This window comes from Cherax quadricarinatus, unplaced genomic scaffold (assembly GCF_038502225.1).
Source record: "Cherax quadricarinatus isolate ZL_2023a unplaced genomic scaffold, ASM3850222v1 Contig1329, whole genome shotgun sequence".
NCBI lineage: Eukaryota > Metazoa > Arthropoda > Malacostraca > Decapoda > Parastacidae > Cherax > Cherax quadricarinatus.
The window spans coordinates 6,990-30,182 of NW_027196355.1; the positions used below are offsets into that span (position 1 = coordinate 6,990).

General features: G+C 43.9%; 1 pseudogene; it reads right to left on the reverse strand.

Moving 5' to 3' along the window:
• Positions 1-12,649: 12,649 nt before the first annotated feature.
• Positions 12,650-13,505, reverse strand: LOC138851637 (ATP synthase subunit a-like; annotated as a pseudogene).
• Positions 13,506-23,193: the final 9,688 nt, after the last annotated feature.

Genomic DNA, 23,193 nt, shown 5'->3' on the forward strand with positions numbered 1-23,193 from the left:
ACTGCCTGGCTGGGCGAATCCCAGAAGTTAAACCTTTCTTTCTCGGAGCCTCACTGTGTGCGTTGAAGAAGATGGATGGGGGAATCAGACTCATTGCGGTTGGAAACACTCTTCGCCGTCTCGTGGCCAAACCAGCAGTAAGAAACATTCGCCTAGAAGCTGCCAGTTTACTCCAGCCACACCAACTGGGCTTTGGGGTCCCTCAAGGCAATGAAGCTGCAGCTCATGCGGCAAGGGCCTACATCAGGGACCTACCAGAAGACAAGGCTGTAGTCAAACTTGATTTTAGAAATGCCTTTAATATGGTAAAGAGCGATGCTGTCTTGCCAGCTGTTCGGGATCGCTTCCCCAGTCTTTTTCCCTTCATCTCAGCTGGCTACAGCAAACCCTCAATTCTTTTGTTTGGAGAACATGAAATTCAATCATCAGAAGGTGTTCAGCAGGGTGACCCACTAGCTCCGCTTCTCTTCTGCTTGGCAGTAAGAGAACTAACTTCTAGCCTATGCAGCGAACTCAACATCTGGTACCTGGATGACGGCACTCTGGCAGGTGCTGAAGGGTCCCTGTTAGAGGACCTACAACTGGTGAAGACACAGGGAGAAGACTTGGGACTCATCCTCAATCCCTCCAAGTGTGAAATCATCACAGCGAACCAGGAAATAATCAATGCTGTGCGAAGAATCCTCCCAGAAGTCTCTACTACCACTCCGTCCAACAGTACCCTCCTGGGAGCACCGCTGGGTCACCAGGCCATCGACACAGTCTTCAAGGACAAATTGAATGACCTGATGAAAATGGAGGAGAGAATAAGCAATCTTGATGCCCATGATGCTCTGTATCTCCTCACAAGGTGCCTTACTATTCCAAGACTCACTTACTTTCTGAGGTGTGTACCCTCTTTTGACAACCCAACACTCGACGAATATGACGCACACCTGAGGTCAACCCTTAAGAAGGCACTGAACCTGTCACTAGAGGATCAGCAATGGGATCAGGCAACCCTTTCAGTGCGACTGGGAGGTATAGGGGTGCGAAAAGCAACGCATGTTGCTTTACCTGCTTTTCTGTCTTCGTGTTTGGCTTCCAGTGCATTAGTCTGGAAGATTGTTCCCGAACGCTTGAGAGACGTGGTAGGAGCTCAAGACCCCAGGTTTACTGAAGCAGCGATTCGGTGGGACACCCTTACAGATTCCTCCAGTAGACCAGCTCCTCCCAAAGAACACAAACAGTTCCACTGGGACAAACCGATCATGGAAAAAATCGCCAACACAATGCTCTCCAATGCCTCAGGAAAGGACAAAGTTCGTCTCCTGGCAGTGAAGGCACCACACTCAGGAGATTTCCTGTTAGCTGTTCCCAATTCCTCCTTGGGCAGAACTTGCGATCTTGGCTTAAATAGCAACGCTCATCTTGCCATATAGGACAAGTGAAAATTTGTATATGCAATAATTTCACCAAAATCATTCTGAACCTAACGAAAAATATATATTTGATTGTGTTTGTTTAGTATTAAATTATTGTAAACGTATTTAAAATATATTCAGTTGGGTTAGGCTAAAATAAATTGTTCTTGTTATAATAAGGTTAGGTAAGTTTTCTAAGATTCTTTTGGTGCAAAATTAAAAAAATTTACATTAACATTAATGAAAAAAATATATCTTTAAACGTATAAGAGAAAATTTCAGAAAGGACTTAATTTTAAATGAGATCTTGCTAATTGACCAGTTTTACATATTCGGCACGACATATTTATATATATATATATATATATATATATATATATATATATATATATATATATATATATATATATATATATATATATATATATATTATACATATTATTATTATTATTAAACAGAAACAGAAGGATAGATGAGGGGTTCGAACCGCGGTGCGTATGTTGACAGTCCGACGTTCTACCGTCTAGGCTAACACAGGGTTCAGGCGTCTAATACGAAGGAATCGGAAGTGATACTTGCTGCATTATATTCCATCAGAGGCATCAACTTCAATCCATCTGAACTCCTTCCCTCGGACCATGAATTTTGAGAATAAATCTATTCTTACCCCTTCAAGTCCACATCGTCTATGTACTCAAAATAAGTTATAATAAATTACTGCTAATGAATAAACCGAAAGGTGGACGAGGGGCTCGAACCGCGGTTCGTGCATCGACGCTCTGGCGCTCTACAGTCTAAAGAAAACGTATTTTCTCTAATTAATTCTCGCTACCTAGACAGAAGATTTTTCACAAAAATGTCTCTATGTCTTTCCGAATAAGTTGTTTTCATATCTAAGTCACTTCTTTGATTTCTCTAGGTAGAGACAGAAAGGCAAAGTAAGATATATTGGCAATATTACTTGAGAAACAGGAATTATACTGGTGTTGAGCAGCTGTGATGAATGTAGTAAACCAGGAGGTGTGTTTACAGTACCATTAGCGAGGCTACGGCCAACCCATCCCTAACTCTCCAGGTGTGTTTGTATTGTTGTTGCAGGCAGCTGGGGGTCAGGGAACAGGAAGGTGGCACCCATGAAGAGGAAGGCAGAAGCAAGGAGGCAGATATTCAGCAGGATGAAGGCAGGAAGGAAGAAGCTAGTTGGCCAGAAGGCATTAACTAGGAGAATGTAGGAGACCGGAGGCAGGAAATTAGTTGAAATGAGACGAGAAGGCGACAGCCAAGAAACACATAGGAAGGGGAAGGTGTCAGACAGGAAGAAGAAAAGAAGCATCAAATAGTCAGCAAGGATTTAGCTATAATAAATTATATAGAAAATCGACAAGTTAGAGAAGGAAAGACATGTGCAACAGTGGCTTCATCAGTCCAATAGAAAGAAAAAAGGTGGAAAAAGAGGAATTTGAGGTAATCAATCTCTCCTCTATTTCCACCGTTCTTCTTTGTATTGGGTTGATGAAGCCACTGTGTGGCCAAACGTTTCCTCAATAAAGATTCCAAAATGTTGCACAAGGGTCTCATTCCAGGAATTAGCTATAAGGCCGAAGGTAAGAACTGAGAGGCAGAAATGAAGTACCAAGACAAAATGTAGACAGGAATGAAGCAGCCAGGAAGCACGAATAAAACAATTAGAATTAAGGAATGTAGGTGGCAACAGGCAGAAATGTTGCAACTTGGAAGCAGGAAGCAAGCCGGAAGCAGAAAGTTAAGAGCGAGAAGGGAGAAGGTAGCAACTACGAGGAAAAAGCCAGAGGAAAGAAGGAAGGAAGGTAGCAGCCAGGAGGCAGGAAGGTAGCAGCCAGGAGGCAGGAAGGTAGCAGCCAAGAGGCAGGAAGGTAGCAGCCAGGAGGCAGGAAGGTAGCAGCCAGGAGGCAGGAAGGTAGCAGCCAGGAGGCAGGAAGGTAGCAGCCAGGAAGGTAGCAGACAGGAGGCAGAAAGGTAGCAGACAGGAGGCAGGAAGGTAGCAGACAGGAGGCAGGAAGGTAGCAGCCAGGAAGGTAGCAGCCAGGAGGCAGGAAGGTAGCAGCCAGGAGGCAGGAAGGTAGCAGCCAGGAAGGTAGCAGCCAGGAGGCAGAAAGGTAGCAGACAGGAGGCAGGAAGGTAGCAGCCAGGGGGCAGGAAGGTAGCAGCCAGGAAGGTAGCAGCCAGGAGGCAGGAAGGTAGCAGACAGGAGGCAGGAAGGTAGCAGACAGGAAGGTAGCAGCCAGGAGGGAGGAAATTAGCAGACAGGAGGCAGGAAATTAGCAGACAGGAGGCAGGAAGGTAGCAGACAGGAGGCAGGAAGGTAGCAGACAGGAAATTAGCAGACAGGAGGCAGGAAGGTAGCAGACAGGAAGGTAGCAGCCAGGAGGGAGGAAAGTAGCAGACAGGAGGCAGGAAAGTAGCAGACAGGAAGGTAGCAGACAGAAAGCGGGAAGGTAGCAGACAGGAAGGTAGCAGCCAGGAGGCAGGAAGGTAGCAGACAGGAGGCAGGAAAGTAGCAGACAGGAGGCAGGAAAGTAGCAGACAGGAAGGTAGCAGACAGAAAGCGGGAAGGTAGCAGCCAGGCGACAGGAAGGTAGCAGCCAGGCGACAGGAAGGTAACAGAATGGTAAGATTTACTCCTTTTGTAATAAAGAGTTCGGGATACATAAATACACACATTAAAATAAATTAATCTTTAATATAATATAAAAATCAACTTTCCTTGGTCTAGAGGTATTTGAACTAACATATGATAATATGTACATGTTACTATAATAAATTATAATTAGCATTTTACTAAAATAAATAATTCATAACCCTACACAGGGTACAACTTTCTTGACACTACTGTGTCACTATATATATATATCTATATGCTAAAATAATAAATATAAATAACATTTGTATAATAATAAATTACAAGTCAACTGTTTCTCACGACACTTATCCGGTCGAGGCCAGTCACATGACACTATTCAGTGTACACTACAACCAGGCCATCTTCAGTGTCACACGACACCCTTTTCATCTCAGTGTTCCACTACGGTCCTGTGCATATCTCAGTGTTCCACTCCATCATACGTCCCTAAGTGTCACACTACGGTCCTGGCCCAGTTCAGTGTAACACTCCAACCTTTTCTTCATGTAATGTCCCACTAAACAGCATCCGATGACTCCGGCCCACAGTTGATCAGCGTAGACGGTGAGTCCACAGACATCACCGGTAGTCCAGTAAATCCTCTCCAAAGCCGGTTGACACACCGCTAGCCGAACACCATGCTGCAAGCTCACTGAATGCGGCCGTCAAGTAACTGAGGCCAACAGACTCAGTGAGCTGCGGTGAGCGGTTCTTCTAACGCCAGTAGATAGGTACGATTAGGTGTTCAGGTACCTACTGCGTAGATGTGTACCCTGAGGAGTTCAGGTACTTAATGTTGCTGAAGCCAGTAGACGTGTACCCTTAGGTGTTCAGGTACCTACTGCTTAGGTGCGTACAGTGAGGCGCTCAGGTACATACTGTTTCTAAAGCCAGTAGACGTGTACCCTTAGGTGTTCAGGTACCTACTGCTTAGGTGCGTACAGTGAGGTGCTCAGGTACAGTAGACGTGTGTAGGTTCTACCTAAGCCAGTAGTACGTGTACCCTTAGGTGGTCAGGTACCTACTGCTTAGATGCGCACCGTGAGGCACTCAGGAACTTACTGTTGCGGAAGCCAGTAGACGTGTACCCTTAGGTGGACAGGTACCTACTGCTTAGGTGCGAACCGAGAGGGGCTCAGGCACTTACTGTTTTAAGGCCGGCTCAGCAGTCCCCACATTGGGTTTGATGACGTACCCAGTGGTACTGCCGGCCGGCAGGTTAACTATTTAACCGCTAGTTTGGCAGGGGGCCGCAACAAGAAGGCAGGAAGGTAGCAGACAGAAAGCAGGAAGGTAGCAGCTAGAAGACAGGAAGGTAGCAGACAGGAGGCAGGAAGGTAGCAGACGGAAGGCAGGAAGGTAGCAGACGGAAGGCAGGAAGGTAGCAGACGGAAGGCAGGAAGGTAGCAGACGGAAGGCAGGAAGGTAGCAGACGGAAGGCAGGAAGGTAGCAGACGGAAGGCAGGAAGGTAGCAGCCAGGAGGCAGGAAGGTAGCAGACAGGAGGCAGGAAGGTAGCAGCCAGAAGACAGGAAGGTAGCAGACAGGAGGCAGGAAGGTAGCAGACGGAAGGCAGGAAGGTAGCAGACTGGAGGCAGGAAGGTAGCAGACGGAAGGCAGGAAGGTAGCAGACAGGAGGCAGGAAGGTAGCAAACGGAAGGCAGGAAGGTAGTAGACAGGAGGCAGGAAGGTAACAGACAGAAGGCAGGAAGGTAGCAGACAGGAGGAAGGAAGGTAGCAGACGGAAGGCAGGAAGGTAGCAGACTGGAGGCAGGAAGGTAGCAGACGGAAGGCAGGAAGGTAGCAGACAGGAGGCAGGAAGGTAGCAAACGGAAGGCAGGAAGGTAGTAGACAGGAGGCAGGAAGGTAACAGACAGAAGGCAGGAAGGTAGCAGACAGGAGGAAGGAAGGTGGCAGACAGAAGGCAGGAAGGTAGCAGACGGAAGACAGGAAGGTAGCAGACAGAAGTCAGGAAGATAGCAGTCAAGTAGGCAGACACCAGCATGAGTCTAGTAAGCAGCAAATTTTAATGAATAAAAGTGAAAATAGGATATTGCAAAAAACAAAGTCTTAAGGAAAATAAAAATTTTTTAACAAACCAGCTGTCCCCCACTACATCAGTGTCCTGCCAGATAACCCTCGATACTACAGTTCAGAGCACAGGCACTGTACTTCCCTCCTCCAGGACTCAAGATAGGTTAATCAGTTTGCCCGATTCCCTTTCAAAATGTTACTTTGCTCACATATCAACAGAACGTCAAGTCATAAAAACCACTTGCCTGCAGTTACTCGTATTTAACAAGCTCACACACGTTTGTTGGATATCTAAGCCCCTCTCGCACAGTCAACTTTATTCCCTTTCTGACATATTCACCCCCCCAAAACATCTTATTTTATTCCATCCTCGCTATCTGTCCGAACAACTTCAACAACCCCTCTTCAGAGACATGTGCAACATCTGGGTATCTTTATTGTAGACGTCTCGCCATCAAGTGACTTTATCTATACAAATTCAAGGACATAATGGAAGACAGAAGGACTATATACGCATGTTGCACATGTGTATATGCCTTTCTGGAAGACCATCTGTTTCCTCTGTGAACACTTGTTTGAATCTCATGTTGAGCACCTCACATACTTCGCTGTCATTTTTTGTGACTTACCTTCCTTCCTTCCTCAGCCTGATTACCTGCTCCTTGACTGTTGTTTTCCTCCTGATGTGGCTGTGCAACAGCTTTGGGTCAGATTTGGCTTTCGGTACTATGTCATTCTCGTATTGTGTTTGGGCTTCCCTTCTTACATGTGCATATTCATTTCTGGCTCTACGACTGCTTTCCTTATTCTTCTGGGTCCTTTGCCTTCTATACTTCTTCCATTCCCTAGCACACTTGGTTTAGGCCTCCCTGCACCTTTGAGTGAACCACGGGCTCATCCTGGCTTTTTCGTTATTCCTGTTACCCTTGGGTACAAATTTCTCCTCAGCTTCCTTGCATACTGTTGTCACATATTCCATCATCTCGTTTACCGACTTCCCTGCCAGTTCTCTGTCACACTGAACCCCATTCAGGAGGTTCTTCATGCTTGTGTAGTCTCCTTTCTTGTTGCTTGGCTTCATTCGTTCGTCCCTTCCTGCTTCCCCTTCCACCTGTAACTCTACTATGTATTCGAAGCTCAGAAGCACAAGATCACTGGCACTACTCAAGGTGAATACTAGGTCCAGTCTCGATGGTTCATCCTCTCCTCTCTCTCTCATCTTAGCCATTAACGTTTCTTGGCCACCATGTGGTTCCAAGTTCTCCCAATCAATTTCCTTGTGGTTTAAGTCACCCATGATCAGTAGCTTTGCCCTTCTCGTGTGTGTGTGTGTGTGTGACATACAAACAGAGACAGAGTCACAGACAGACAAAGACAAAGAGAGAGGGAGGTAGGGAGAGAGAGAGAGAGAGAGAGAGAGAGAGAGAGAGAGAGAGAGAGAGAGAGAGAGAGAGAGACGGAGACAGAAACAGACAGATAGAGACAGAAAGACAGACCGACAGAGAGAGAGAGAGAGTCGTCCAATGCATAACGGTAATGGATGTCTGAGATGAAAAATATAAAATGAACATTTAGGAGTTTTTGTGGTATTAAGCCTGGAGAATCAGGATTTCTGGCCATATTGTCCCCTTACATTTTTACCGTGGATGAGTACAGAATTTTCATTTTTTTTTGTCTGTCTCTATCTATCTGTCTCCTGTCTGTCAGTTGTCTGGCTCTCGGTCCCTCTCTATGTGTCCATCTTTCTTTGTATCTCCGTCCCTCTCTCTCTCTCTCTCTCTCTCTCTCTCTCTCTGAGTCCCTCTCTCTGTCTCTTCTTGTTTCTGTCTGTCTGTCTGTCTGTCTGTCTGTCTGTCTGTCTGTCTGTCTGTCTCTCTCTCTCTCTCTCTCTCTCTCTCTCTCTCTTTTTGTATACAGGGTTTGACAAGATTAAGTTAAGGATCTCTAGCTTTATTGACAAGCTATTTACAAGTTAAGGATTCCTAGCTTTATTGACAAGCTAAGAGCTGTTACCTACATCAGCTCATTTGAAAGTATTTTCATTGTTATGAGACATACAAGTACGGAACAGTATGAAGTTCGAGCCATCTGTGGGCCAGCATTTTCATTTGATCAACTGACTTTGTCTCTTTGACATCATAATGCTGTACGAATGTGTTCCATACTAGAGTCATACTGGGGATATATGATCTCAGATGAAGCGATGTTCTGGAGTGAAGTTACTGCTTTCTGCCCGTCTTCTGGTATAGAAGCTTGCTTTACGCTGTCCTCGAAGTGGATCCAAGTGTGGTACTTTGACAATATTGGCCTTGTACATAATAGTAAGGCCACCCATATCCCTTCTGTGTTGAAGGCTCTGCTGAAATGACAGATCTATCCAGGATTGGTCCAGGCGAGAGATGAGACGTCTTGCTCTGTTCTCTACTCTGTCAAGTAGTTGCAGATGAGAGGGAGGCAGGCAAACCAAGAAAGTGGAGCATACTCAAGGTGTGAGCGTACTTGTGCCTTGTACATAATCTTGCAACCCCTACTGTCAAGCAGATGCGAGATACGGCGAAGTGCTGTAAGCTTCCTGGCTGCCTTGTTTGCAAGATCTACAACGTGGCTCTTCATGGTCAATTTGGAGTCAAATTTCTCCCCAAGGATATCAACTTCTTCCCCAGGTGCCAACACCCTCCCATTCATCCTTACTACTGCACCGGCATTAAAATCATTTGTGTTTTCTCAGGTGCAAATGTTACTTGCCATCTATTTCCCCAAGCTGATATAGCTCTTTGCTGGTGATTGATGTAGCTTAGAGCAGCTGGTATTTCTTCTCTTGGATAAGTGAATGTCATTGTACAGTCATCTGCATATGCATGTGATTCTGGGATGAGATGAAGAAGGTCATTGAAGTAGACATTCCATAACAATGGTCCCAGCACGCTTCCTTGTAGAACACTTGCCCGAATAGGATGTCTTGCTGATTCCGTTCCATTGAGAACTACCCTTAGAGATCTACCATGAAGGAAATCACTGAGGAGACATAGCGTAGAGCCTGCAACTCCCAGTGCTTGCAGTTTTGCTAAGAGGCCCTGGTGCCACACCCGGTCGAAAGCACCAGCAGTGTCCAGTGCTACCACACAGCTGACTTTGGATTCATCCAGTGACTAGTGCCACTTAGTGGAGAGGTTTAACAACAGATCAGCAGCAGAGTAACGTTTCCTGAAGCCATAATGACGGTCACAAAGTAATGAGTAATAGTCAAAAAACTCTGTCATTTGTCTTGAGATTATTTTCTTCGTCCATCTCTCTCTCTCTCTCTCTCTCTCTCTCTCTCTCTCTCTCTCTCTCTCTCTCTCTCTCTCTCTCTCTGCCCATCTTTCTCTGGCCATCACTCTCTCTCTTTACACAAGGGTTTCCCATTGTTAGCTTAAGATTTCGTAACATTATTTACAAGATAAGAGCTGTAATATACTTGGATTCAAGTTTGCTGACACCAAAAATAGGTCGTAAAATTAGTTGTAACGAGGACACTTAGAGCGCTACAAGAAGTTTGGAATAGACTGACGCAGTGGTTGAAGTGGCAGATGCAGTTTAATACAGACAAATTCAAAGTTTTAAGCGATGGAAAAGAAAATACCATGGCACTTATAAGCTAATTAATGAAGATTTTAATCACTCCGATTACGAGAAAAATTTAGGAGTTCTGGTTAGCAGAAATCAAAAACTAAGTCAACAATGCGAACGTGTTCGCAAAAAGGCGTTTCCTTTAGTAACTTCATTTAAAGAAGCATAAATAACAGGAGTCTCAGGTCATACTGTTCTTTTGGTCATATAGTTTACGTTGAATATGTTGTAAACCCGCACTGCATCATCCTCAACAATATGAGAAAACTCTCGTTTTGTTTTTGGACGGAGGTTTAGAAAATCTACACCGTTAACACACTGAGTTGTGACTCGACCCTCGCAGCCACAAATAGGTGCGTATACACACACTCACACACACACACACACACACACACACACACACACACACACACACACACACAGAGGCTTCTGAGTGCGCTAGATACCTCAAAGGCAATGGGGCCAGATAACATCTCCCCATGGGTATTGAGAGAGGGAGCAGAGGCGCTATGTGTACCCCTAACAACAATATTCAATACATCTATCGAAACAGGGAGATTGCCTGAGGCATGGAAGACAGCAAATGTAGTCCCTATCTTTAAAAAATGAGACAGACATGAAGCATTAAACTACAGACCAGTGTCACTGACATGTATAGTATGCAAAATCATGGAGAAGATTATCAGGAGAAGAGTGGTGGAACACCTAGAAAGGAACGATCTCATCAACAGCAGCCAACATGGTTTCAGAGACGGGAAATCCTGTGTCACAACCCTACTGGAGTTCTATGACATGGTGACAGCAGTAAGACAAGAGAGAGAGGGGTGGGTGGATTGCATTTTCTTGGACTGCATGAAGGCGTTTGACAGTATGTTACACATTTCGATTAATCTATTATAGAATAAGGAGTTTTTCTAATATAAGGTCTGTAATATTTGTTAGGGAAAATCATAGAAAAATGTTGAAGGGAATAATAATATTAAGGGTTGGGGCGGTAGTAGGGGGGTGTATTTTAGCTTGAGTAGCATTCCCAGAACCTTATATGATTTGTTTGAGATTCCCTTTTAAAATTTTGGCTTTATTAGTGAGAGGATTAGGGGCTCTTATGTAGTTAACATGGTTAGGTCAAGAACTAGGTTAAAGTCTGTTAGGTTTTATTCCTATGTTATGTTTATAGGATCTATATGGTTTATACCAATTTTGTCGACTTTTAGGGTGTCCCGCTGAAGATTAAGGAGTGGGGAGTCTTTTTTCAAGATTGGGGATAAAGGTTGGTCAGAATATTTTGGAGGTGAGGGAGGATTTGGTGGGATAATAAAAGGTTCTGTTTACTTACAATTAAGACAGGAGAATATGATTATAATTTATATAAAAGGATTCTTTATTTGAATTATTGTTATGTTTTTTATTTTTATCTAATTTACTTATATATTTTAAATTAGAATTTTGCATTGAAGCTGCAAAGGTGGTTATTAACCTGTAAGTGATATTTTTAGAAGAAAAAATCTCCAGCTTTACATTGAAAATGTAATATGTTTTATACACTATAAAAAAGAGAAGCGAACGGAATTTAACCGCTCGGGAAATAAGTTAGAAGCTTTTTCGCTGGCCTAATTCTCTTTGACAGGAAAGAAAATTCAATTTTATCATTAACAGTAATATGCCTCTGGTTTTGGCTTCTGTCAAAATAAATTAGAGGTTTGGGAACCAAAATTTAGGTCAAAACTAAACGCAATCTTTCGCTTTCTAATTTGAAAAAGGTTTATAAACACTTTATGAATGCAACTCATATGTCATTATTGACTACATTTCCAGTTGGATCACTCTAAGGCACCTTTATATCATTCATAATAGAGGCCTGAGAGAAGGATTAGGAGAAAAAATAATCCTGTAGATCTTCAAGAGAAAATATCTGTGAAGGGGGAGATATGGGCTAAGGGAAGAATTAATGTAATTTCTACATCAAAAATTAGGAAAATTACAGCAATGAGGAAAAACCGAATCCTAAAAGGTAGTCTAGCTGAAGTTTTAGGGTCAAACCCGCATTCAAATGGGGATATTTTTTCTCGGTCTATAATAGTTTTTTTCGACAGAATTGAGGATAAAATCATAATTAGAGTTGTAATTGAGAGGGTAAGAAGGACGATTAGGTTGATAGTTAGAATTAATTTTTCTAAACAATTAGACTTTCTAGTTGGAAGCTAGATGTACCATTAATACTAAAAAATTATCTTCCTCATCAGTAAATAAAAACATAAAGGAATAATCAAACTACATCAACAAAATGCCAATATCAAGCTGCAGCCTCAAATCCAAAGTGGTGATTATTAGAAAAGTGGCACTTGAAGAGGCGATAAAAACAAACTGTTAAAAATGAAGTTCCGATGATTACGTGAAGACCGTGAAATCCGGTTGCTACAAAAAAAACTAGTTCCGTAAATTGAGTCTGTGATAGAGAAAGATGCTTCTAAATATTCATATGCCTGAAGGGAAGTGAAGTAAGCTCCAAGGAGGATGGTTAATCCTAGACTTTGGATAGCTTCGTAATGGCGAGAGTTAAGGATTGCGTGATGTGCTCAAGTTACTGTCGCTCCTGATGAAAGTAAAATAGTTGTATTAAGTAGGGGAACTTGGAAAGGATTGAAAGGTTGGATACCTTCAGGTGGTCAAAATATTCCAATTTCAATTGTAGGTGCAAGACTTCTATGAAAGAAAGCCCAAAAAAATGAGAAGAAAAATAGTACCTCAGAGACGATGAACAAAATTATTCCTCACCGGAGGCCTTTTATGACGGCTTGGGTATGAAGTCCTTGATACGTTCCTTCTCGAGTCACATCTCGTCATCACTGAATTATGGTTAAAAAAATAGGAATAAATCTAAAAAAGAGGAGATCTGGATTAAATTGATGAAATCATTTGATGAGACCCGATGTTAAAAGCATAGCTCTAATTGATCCGGTCAAGGGTCAAGGTCTTATGTCAACTAAATGAAAGGCATGGTGTCTATGTGATGACATTAATTTACTTCACTGGCATAAAGAGTTCTGAGAACTGCAAATACATAGGATTGAATGATTGCAACAGCAGACTCTAGTATAAGGAGAAGAATTTGGGCTAAAATGAGAAAAATTAATAATTTAGGGGATAAAGAGGGCCCTATCCTCCCAAGTAAAGTAAGGAGGAGGTGACCTGCAATTATGTTTGCTGCAAGTCGGATGGCCAATGTGCCTGGTCGAATAATATTCCTAATTGTCTCGATGAGAACTATAAAAGGTATGAGCACATTTGGGGTTCCCTGGGGCACTAAGTGGGCAAACATGTGCTGGGTGTGGTTTAGTCACCCAAACAAAATAAAGGTCAGTCATAAAGGTAAAGCCAAGGTTAGAGTTATTGTTAGATGCCTGGATCTGGTAAAGATATAAGGAAGGAGACCAAGAGAGTTATTAAAAAGAATGAAGCTAAATAATGAAACAAATAAAAATGATAAACCTGGATTAGAGGGTCCTAAAATTGTCTTAAACTCACTGTGAAGGGTAGATACAATTTTAAATCACAAATAAAGTCATCGGGATGGTGAGGTTCAGAAGAGAATTGGAACAAATAGGAACCCTAAGAATGTTGATATTCAGTTTAGATTAAGTGAAAGAATACTTGAGGATGGTTCAAAAATGGAAAATAGTCTCGCTATCATTTTCAGGGTTTTTCTAGAATTGTTGATGTGTGGGTGAAAGTTTCTGTTTTAATTGGAAGTTTATAGAAGAAATTAATGATAAAGAATAAAATACACCCAAGAGTAAATATTAGAAAAAGATTAAATCAGAGCAAAGGTCCTATTTGAGGCATTCAAAAATATAAATATGATAACTTTAATCTGACAAACTAATGTTATTTTTTAACTAATTTTAGTCTCTAGAAGTAGGAGAACTACTATTTTAGGTTTAAAAGACCTAAACTTCTATAAGTTATCTGGAGAGAAGATTAATTATGAATTTCTAGAAATTCAGTTCAAGAAAGAGTCTACCGAGATCCTTTCAATTAATATTGGTATAAATCTGTGGTTACCTCCACAAATTTCTGAACATTGACCGTAGAATAGGCCCGGTCGATTTACTAGCAAGAGATTAGTGCAAAAACTGGAGGACCAAGCAGGGATAACAGGGAAGGCACTACAATGGATCAGGGAATACTTGTCAGGAAGACAACAGCGAGTCATGGTACGTGGCGAGGTGTCAGAGTGGGCACCTGTGACCAGCGGGGTCCCACAGGGGTCAGTCCTAGGACCAGTGCTGTTTCTGGTATTTGTGAACGACATGACGGAAGGAATAGACTCTGAGGTGTCCCTGTTTGCAGATGACGTGAAGTTGATGAGAAGAATTCATTCGATCGAAGACCAGGCAGAACTACAAAGGGATCTGGACAGGCTGCAGACCTGGTCCAGCAATTGGCTCCTGGAGTTCAATCCCACCAAGTGCAAAGTCATGAAGATTGGGGAAGGGCAAAGAAGACCGCAGATGGAGTACAGTCTAGGGGGCCAGAGACTACAAACCTCACTCAAGGAAAAAGATCTTGGGGTGAGTATAACACCAGGCACATCTCCTGAAGCGCACATCAACCAAATAACTGCTGCAGCATATGGGCGCCTGGCAAACCTCAGAACAGCATTCCGACATCTTAATAAGGAATCGTTCAGGACCCTGTACACCGTGTACGTTAGGCCCATATTGGAGTATGCGGCACCAGTTTGGAACCCACACCTAGCCAAGCACGTAAAGAAACTAGAGAAAGTGCAAAGGTTTGCAACAAGACTAGTCCCAGAGCTAAGAGGTATGTCCTACGAGGAGAGGTTAAGGGAAATCAACCTGACGACACTGGAGGACAGGAGAGATAGGGGGGACATGATAACGACATACAAAATACTGAGAGGAATTGACAAGGTGGACAAAGACAGGATGTTCCAGAGATTGGACACAGTAACAAGGGGACACAGTTGGAAGTTGAAGACACAGATGAATCACAGGGATGTTAGGAAGTATTTCTTCAGCCACAGAGTAGTCAGTAAGTGGAATAGTTTGGGAAGCGATGTAGTGGAGGCAGGATCCATACATAGCTTTAAGCAGAGGTATGATAAAGCTCACGGTTCAGGGAGAGTGACCTAGTAGCGACCAGTGAAGAGGCGGGGCCAGGAGCTTAGTCTCGACCCCTGCAACCTCAACTAGGTGAGTGAGTACACACACACACACACACACACACACACACAACACACACACACACACACATACGAACAACCGAGGAGGAGGTGCAGAAGCTGCTAAGTGACCTTGATACCTCAAAGGCGATGGGACCGGACAACATCTCCCCATGGGTCCTTAGAGAAGGAGCAGAGATGCTGTGCGTGCCCCTAACCACAATCTTCAACACATCCCTTGAAACTGGGCAACTACCTGAGAAATGGAAGACAGCAAATGTAGTCCCCATATTTAAGAAAGGAAACAGAAATGAGGCACTAAACTACAGACCTGTGTCTCTGACATGTATTGTGTGCAAAGTCATGGAGAAGATTATCAGGAGGAGAGTGGTGGAACACCTGGAACGGAACAAGATTATAAATGAAAACCAGCATGGGTTCATGGAAGGCAAATCCTGTGTCACAAACCTTCTGGAGTTTTATGACAAGGTAACAGAAGTAAGACACGAGAGAGAGGGGTGGGTTGATTGCATTTTCCTAGACTGCAGGAAGGCCTTTGACACAGTTCCCCACAAGAGATTAGTGCAGAAGCTGGAGGATCAGGCGCATATAACAGGGAGGGCACTGCAATGGATCAGGGAATACCTGACAGGGAGGCAACAACGAGTCATGGTACGTGAAGAGGTATCACAGTGGGCGCCTGTGACGAGCGGGGTCCCACAGGGGTCAGTTCTAGGACCAGTGCTATTTTTGATATATGCGAACGACATGATGGAAGGAATAGACTCTGAAGTGTCCCTATTCGCAGATGATGTGAAGTTGATGAGAAGAATTAAATCGGATGAGGATGAGGCAGGACTGCAAAGAGACCTGGACAGGCTGGACATGTGGTCCAGAAACTGGCTTCTCGAATTCAACCCTGCCAAATGCAAAGTCATGAAGATTGGGGAGGGGCAAAGAAGACCGCAGACAGAGTATAGGCTAGGTGGACAAAGACTACAGACCTCACTCAGGGAGAAAGACCTTGGGGTGACCATAACACCGAGCACGTCACCGGAGGCACACATCAACCAAATAACTGCTGCAGCATACGGGCGCCTGGCAAACCTGAGAATAGCGTTCCGATACCTTAATAAGGAATCGTTCAAGACACTGTACACTGTGTATGTTAGGCCCATACTGGAGTATGCAGCACCAGTCTGGAACCCACACCTGGTCAAGCACGTCAAGAAGTTAGAGAAAGTACAAAGGTTTGCAACAAGGCTAGTCCCAGAGCTCAGGGGAATGTCGTACGAGGAAAGGTTGAGGGAAATCGGACTGACGACACTGGAGGACAGAAGGGTCAGGGGAGACATGATAACGACATACAAGATACTGCGGGGAATAGACAAGGTGGACAGAGATAGGATGTTCCAGAGAGGGGACACAGAAACAAGGGGTCACAACTGGAAGCTGAAGACTCAGACGAGTCACAGGGACGTTAGGAAGTATTTCTTCAGTCATAGAGTCGTCAGGAAGTGGAATAGCCTAGCAAGTGAAGTAGTGGAGGCAGGAACCATACATAGTTTTAAGAAGAGGTATGACAAAGCTCAGGAAGCAGAGAGGGAGAGGACCTAGTAGCGATCAGTGAAGAGGCGGGGCCAGGAGCTGAGTCTCGACCCCTGCAACCACAATTAGGTGAGTACAATTAGGTGAGTACACACACACACACACACACACACACACACACACACACACACACACACCCCACAACACACACACACACACACACACACACACACAATGTGTTCCATACTCGAGTCATCCTGGGTATATATGATCTCAGATGGAGTGATGTTCTGGAGAAGGGTACAGCCAGAGTGAAGTTGCTGCTTTCTGCCCGTCTTGTGGCATAAAAGCTTGTTTCACGCTGTCCTCGAAGTGGATCCAAGTGTGGTACTTTGACAATATTGGCCTTGTACATAACAGTAAGGTCACCCACATCCCTCCTATGTTGAAGGCTCTGCTGAAATGACAGATCTATCCAGGATGGATCCAGGCGAGATATGAGACGTCTTGTTCTGTTCTCCACTCTGTCAAGCAGTCGCAGATGAGAGAGAGGGGGGGGGAAGGCAAACCAAGAAAGTGGAGCATACTCAAGGTGTGAGCGTACTTGTGCCTCGTACAGAATCTTGCAACCCCTACTGTCAAGCAGATGCGAGATACGGCGAAGTGCTGTAAGCTTCCTGGCTGCCTTATTTGCAAGATTTACAACATGGTTCTTCATGGTTAGTTTGGAGTCAAATTTCACCGCAAGGATATCAACTTCTTCTCCATGTGCCAACACCCTCCCATTCATCCTTACTACTGCACCAGCATTACCATCATAGTGCCTAGAGACGATCATCATTTGCATTTTCTCAGGTGCAAATGTTACTTGCCATCTATTTCGCACACGAAAATCACTCACTACGAAAGCAAAAGACTTGGCAGACGATGCACCATCCCCCCAATGAAAAGCAGGGGTGTCACTAGCACGTTAAGAGACCATACAATAAGTGTCAGGGGCCCGAGACTGTTCAACTGCCTCCCAGCACACATAAGGGGGATTACCAACAGACCCCTGGCAGTCTTCAAGCTGGCACTGGACAAGCACCTAAAGTCAGTTCCTGATCAGCCGGGCTGTGGCTCGTACGTTGGTTTGCGTGCAGCCAGCAGCAACAGCCTGGTTGATCAGGCGCTGATCCACCAGGAGGCCTGGTCACAGACCGGGCCGCGGGGGCGTTGACCCCCGAAACTCTCTCCAGGTAAACTCCAGGTAAGCTGATATAGCTCTCAGCTGGTGATTGATGTAGCTCAGAGCAGCTGGCATTTCTTCTCTTGGATAAGTGAATGTCAGTGTTCAGTCGTCTGCATATGCATGTGTTTCTGGGATGAGATGAAGAAGGTCGTTGAAGTAGACATTCCATAACAATGGACCCAGCACGCTTCCTTGTGGAACACTTGCCCCAATAGGATGTCTTGCTGATTCCGTTCCATTGAGAACTACACTTAGAGATCTACCATGAAGGTAATCACTGAGGAGACATAGCATAGAGCCTGCAATTCCCAGTGCTTGAAGTTTTGCTAAGAGGCCCTGGTGCCACACCCGGTCGAAAGCGCCACCAATGTCCAGTGCTACCACACAGCTGACTTTGGATTCATCCAGTGACTGGTGCCACTTAGTGGAGAGGTTTAACAACAGATCAGCAGCAGAGTAACCTTTCCTGAAACCATATAGACGATCACAAAGTAGTGAGTGGTAGTCAAAAAACTCTGTCATTTGTCTTGAGATTATTGTCTCAAGGATCTTACCAGTGATTGACAGGAGTGACACTGGTCTATAGTTGCTGATTTCTGCTCTGCTCTTCTTTTTGTGAAGAGGGAGTACATTTGCCTCTTTCCATAGAGAGGGCCATTTACACTGTACTAGGCAGTGCTGAAAGATGCGAGTTAGAGGTGCTGCTAGCTGGTCTGCACATCTTCTCAACAATCTTGGGCTCAACTTGTCTGGGCCCACAGCCTTTTCTTGGTCAAGCGATTTAAGTAGGTAATGCACCTCCAACTGCCTTATTGTCACCACTGACAGTTTTGACACAGTTCTTGCAGCTAGCCAAGGAGGGTCCCTTGCTGGATCAGGAACTTGTTTTTTTTTTTTTTTTTTTTACACAGGGTTTGACAAGGTTAAGAATCCCTAGCTTTATTGACAAGCTATTTACAGGTTAAGGATTCCTAACTTTATTGACAAGCTAAGAGCTGTTACGTACATCAGCTCATTTGAAAGTATTTTTATTGTTATGAGACATACAGGTAGGGAACAGGATGAAGTTGGAGCCATCTGTGGGCCAGCATTTTCATTTGATCAACTGACTTTATCTCGTTGACATCATTATGATGTACGAATGTGTTCCATACTCGAGTCATCCTGGGTATGTATGATCTCAGATGGAGTGATGTTCTGGAGAAGGGTGCAGCCAGAGTGAAGTTGCTGCTTTCTGCCCGTCTTGTGGCATAAAAGCTTGTTTCACGCTGTCCTCGAAGTGGATCCAAGTGTGGTATTTTGACAATATTGGCCTTGTACATAACAGTAAGGCCACCCACATCCCTCCTATGTTGAAGGCTCTGCTGAAATGACAGATCTATCCAGGATGAGTCCAGGCGAGAGATGAGACGTCTTGCTCTGTTCTCTACTCTGTCAAGCAGTCGCAGATGAGATGGGGGGCAGGCAAACCAAGTGCCTCGTACAAGATCTTGCAACCCCTACTGCCAAGCAGATGCGAGATACGGCGAAGTGCTGTAAGCTTCCTGGCTGCCTTGTTTGCAAGATTCACAACATGGTTCTTCATGGTCAGTTTGGAGTCAAATTTCACCCCAAGGATATCAACTTCTTTCCCAGCTCTCTCTCTCTCTCTCTCTTTACACAAGGTTTGACAAGGTTAGGTTAAGGATCCCTAGCTTCATTGACAATCTATTTACAGGTTAAAGATTCCTAACTTTGACAAGTTAAGAGCTGTTACCTACATCAGCTCATTTGAAAGCATTTTTATTGTTATGAAACATACAAGTAAGGAACAGGAGGAAGTTGGAGCCATCTGTGGGCCAGCATTTTCATCTGATTAACTGACTTTATCCCGTTGACATCATAATGTTGTACGAATATGTTCCATACTCGAGTCACTCCCCCCTCTCTCTCTTACCTTTTCCCTCTCTCTCACTTTCTCTCTCCCCTTTTCCCTTCTTTCCCCCTCTCTCCTTCTACCCTCTCCTTCTCTCTCTTTCTCCCTCTCTCTCACTCTCTCCCCCCTTTTCCTTTCTCTCTTTCTCTCTCTCTCACTAAAAAAAAAAATGGTTGGGACTCGCAGGAATCAGGGATCAGATGACAATGGTACTGGTAGAGAGGAATGGTTGGAGGAACAGTGGAAAAAGATAGAGCAAGAATGGGAGAGAAAATTAGGAAAGTTTTCTGAAAAAATAGAGAAAGAGCTCTCTGTGAAATGGGAGAAGAGGTTGGAGAAGGAGACGAAGAATTGGGAGGCACAAGTCGAAACTGCAGTAGCCAGGGTAAAGGTCCTCGAATTTGAGGTAAACAGGCTTAAGCAAGTCTCAGGGGCAGTGACCAGAAAAGACACACCATACGAAGCTGAGAGGCTGAACAGGAAGGAAGAAGATATGAATTATGCTAAGGTCATATCAGCCTGCAAAGAAGAGCCAGGGAGTGGAAGAGTAGAGCAGCTGGGTGCAGATGGAGAGGGAGATAGGTCGAATGCTGAGGCACATCCATGCTGCCAAGAGCCACTGGAAAAATCAAGGGAGAAAATGACCACATACAGACAGGAACCAGAGTCACAGAGGAAGAGGCAATGGGAGGAGGAAATGGCAAAATCAGTGTTTATCCATGGGCTTCAGGAGAAAGAGGAAAGGACACACACTGAAAGACGGGAGGAAGAAAGAAAGGAGGTTGGGAAAATCATCACGGAAATAGGGGGAGAAGACATGGACGAGATTGTAAATTTTCAGGGAATAAGGGGGTACTTGAAGGGGAGAAACCGACCGATCAAGTTGATTCTCAGGACAGAAACAGTGCAGAACAGGATCCTCCAAGAGAAACCACTCTTGAAAAGCTCGGAAGAGTACAAGAAGGTGTTCCTAGACAGAGACAGAACACAAACAGAGAGACAGCAGCTGAGGGAGAGGACAAAAAAGCGAAAGGAGCTAGGAAAGGAGACAAGGATGGAACCATCAGAGGTCAGTCAGAGCAGAACAGAGCAGCAAGGGCAAGCACACACACAACTATCCTCAGAACCCCACAACCTATCACACCATCCCAACACACAATACAATACATATCCACAGCTTCCACCCAACCCCCAACCATAGAATCCCACAGTATGCTACCAGGTCTCCCTCCCCCACAGGCCCCCAAACCACAGTGTTGGAAAGGAAACTGAAGGTATGGTACACAAACACTGATGGAATAACAAACAAGTGGGAGGAGTGGCAAGAAAGAGTCAAAGAGGCATCACCAGACATCATAGCGCTCACAGAAACCAAGCTTACAGGTATGATAACAGATGCCATCTTTCCAACGGGATACCAGATCCTGAGGAAGGACAGAAGGAACAGCGGGGGTGGAGGAGTGGCATTGCTGATCAAACACAGATGGAATTTTGATGAGCTGGAGAGAGGAGACAGCGGAGAAGAAAGTGATTGCATAGCGGGAACTCTTCTCTCTGGAGGTCCCAAGGTGATAATTGCAGTGATGTTTAACTCACCACAGAACAGCAGGAGGCCAAGGCAAGAGCATGACGAGAGCAATAGAGCGATGGTTGACACACTGGCTGCAGTGGCCAGAAGAGCTCATGCATGCAGGGCAAAGCTCCTGATCATGGGCGACTTTAACCACAAGGAGATCGAATGGGAGAACTTGGAGCCACACGGGGGCCAAGATACATGGAGGGCTAAGATGATGGAGGTGGTACTGGAAAACTTCATGTACCAACACGTAAGGGACACTACAAGAGAGAGAGGAGAGGATGATATTGAGTAGTGCAGATATTGAGGACATCACATATGAAAGACCCCTTGGGGCCAGCGATAATGTGGTTTTGAGCTTCGAATACACAGTAGAGCTACAAGTGGAGGGGGAAGCAGGAAGGCCAGGACAAATGAAACCAAACTACAGGAAAGGGGACTACACAGGAATGAGGAACTTCATGAACGGGGTTCAGTGGGACAGAGAACTGGCAGGGAAGCCAGTTAATGAGATGATGGAATATGTAGCAACAATGTGCAAGGAGGCTGAGGAGAGGTTTTTACCCAAGGGAAACAGGAATAATGAAAAAGCCAGGATGAGCCCATGGTTCACCCAAAGATGCAAGGAGGCAAAAACCAAGTGTGCTAGGGAATGGAAGAACTATAGAAGGCAAAGGGCCCAGGAGAATAAGGAGAGCAGTCGTAGAGTCAGAAACGAATATACACAGATAAGAAGGGAGGCCCAACGTCAATATGAAAACGACATAGCAGCAAAAGCCTAATCTAACCCGAAGCTATTATACAGCCACATCAGGAAGAAAACAACAGTCAAGGACCAGGTAATCAGGCTAAGGAAGAAAGGAGAAAAGACAACAAGAAATGACAATGAAGTATGTGAGGAACTCAATAAGTGATTCAAAGAAGTGTTCACAGAGGAGACAGAAGGGGCTCCAGAAAGACGGAGAGGTGGGGTACACCACCATGTGCTGGTCACAGTACACACAACCGAGGTCGAAGTGAAGAGGCTTATGAGTGAGCTAGATACCTCTTTTTTTTTTTTATATTTTATTTAAAACGTCATATAACAACATATTAAATATATAAAACTCCATCCTTCATTAAACGGGTATACAAAACATAATACATGAACATAATACACCTTATAAGGTACGCTGCAGCACATACCCGATATTTACACCTAAGCCAACTCGTATTTCCCTAAACCATACATGATGAAATATCATATAAAAGCATACAACCGTACGTATAACATTATAACAAAAGTAAGCCTTAAACATTAATACATAAAGAAATGAAATATCATCAAACATGTATCCTTATACTTGGACTACATAACATCATAATTACAAGGTAGTATAAATTATTAAAAACCACAATAATACAGGCACTGGACAAGATTACCAAGAATTATATCAAGCGCAAGAGAAATAATTATGAAACACGCAAAATACATACACACCATGCACTGACACACATTATACAAAATGATAATATATCTGACACATACACACAAAACTGTTGGAGGGGGGACCTCCCCCCCATGAAAATCATTTATAAATACACACACATCATTCACACACATATTGATCACAGCAGTGATCAAACATAAATTTTCGTAACTTTACTATATACATGCAACTGATTATGAGATTTAACTTAAGAACAAAGTCTAGTAATTATCCTAAAACATTTCCCTATAACAAAATTAAGCATTACACAAAATTGCATAAGCATATAAAGCATCAACAACTGCAAAAGTTCTTACAGCATACGTTGCCTCAGCTACGAAACTTAATAACATTACAAAAGTGATGGAAAACAATTATGTAAAACGAATATAAACCTCGTTTAAGCAAAAAGACATTCCCTACAAATTTACAGTAAAAAAACTGCGAAATTATATACCAGAAAATTATCTTTGCAACAACTGTTAGACTAACATGGACAATGATTTCTATAACTCTTTTAATCTCAAGTACCTAATTTATACAAATTTTGGGCTAATCAAAATCT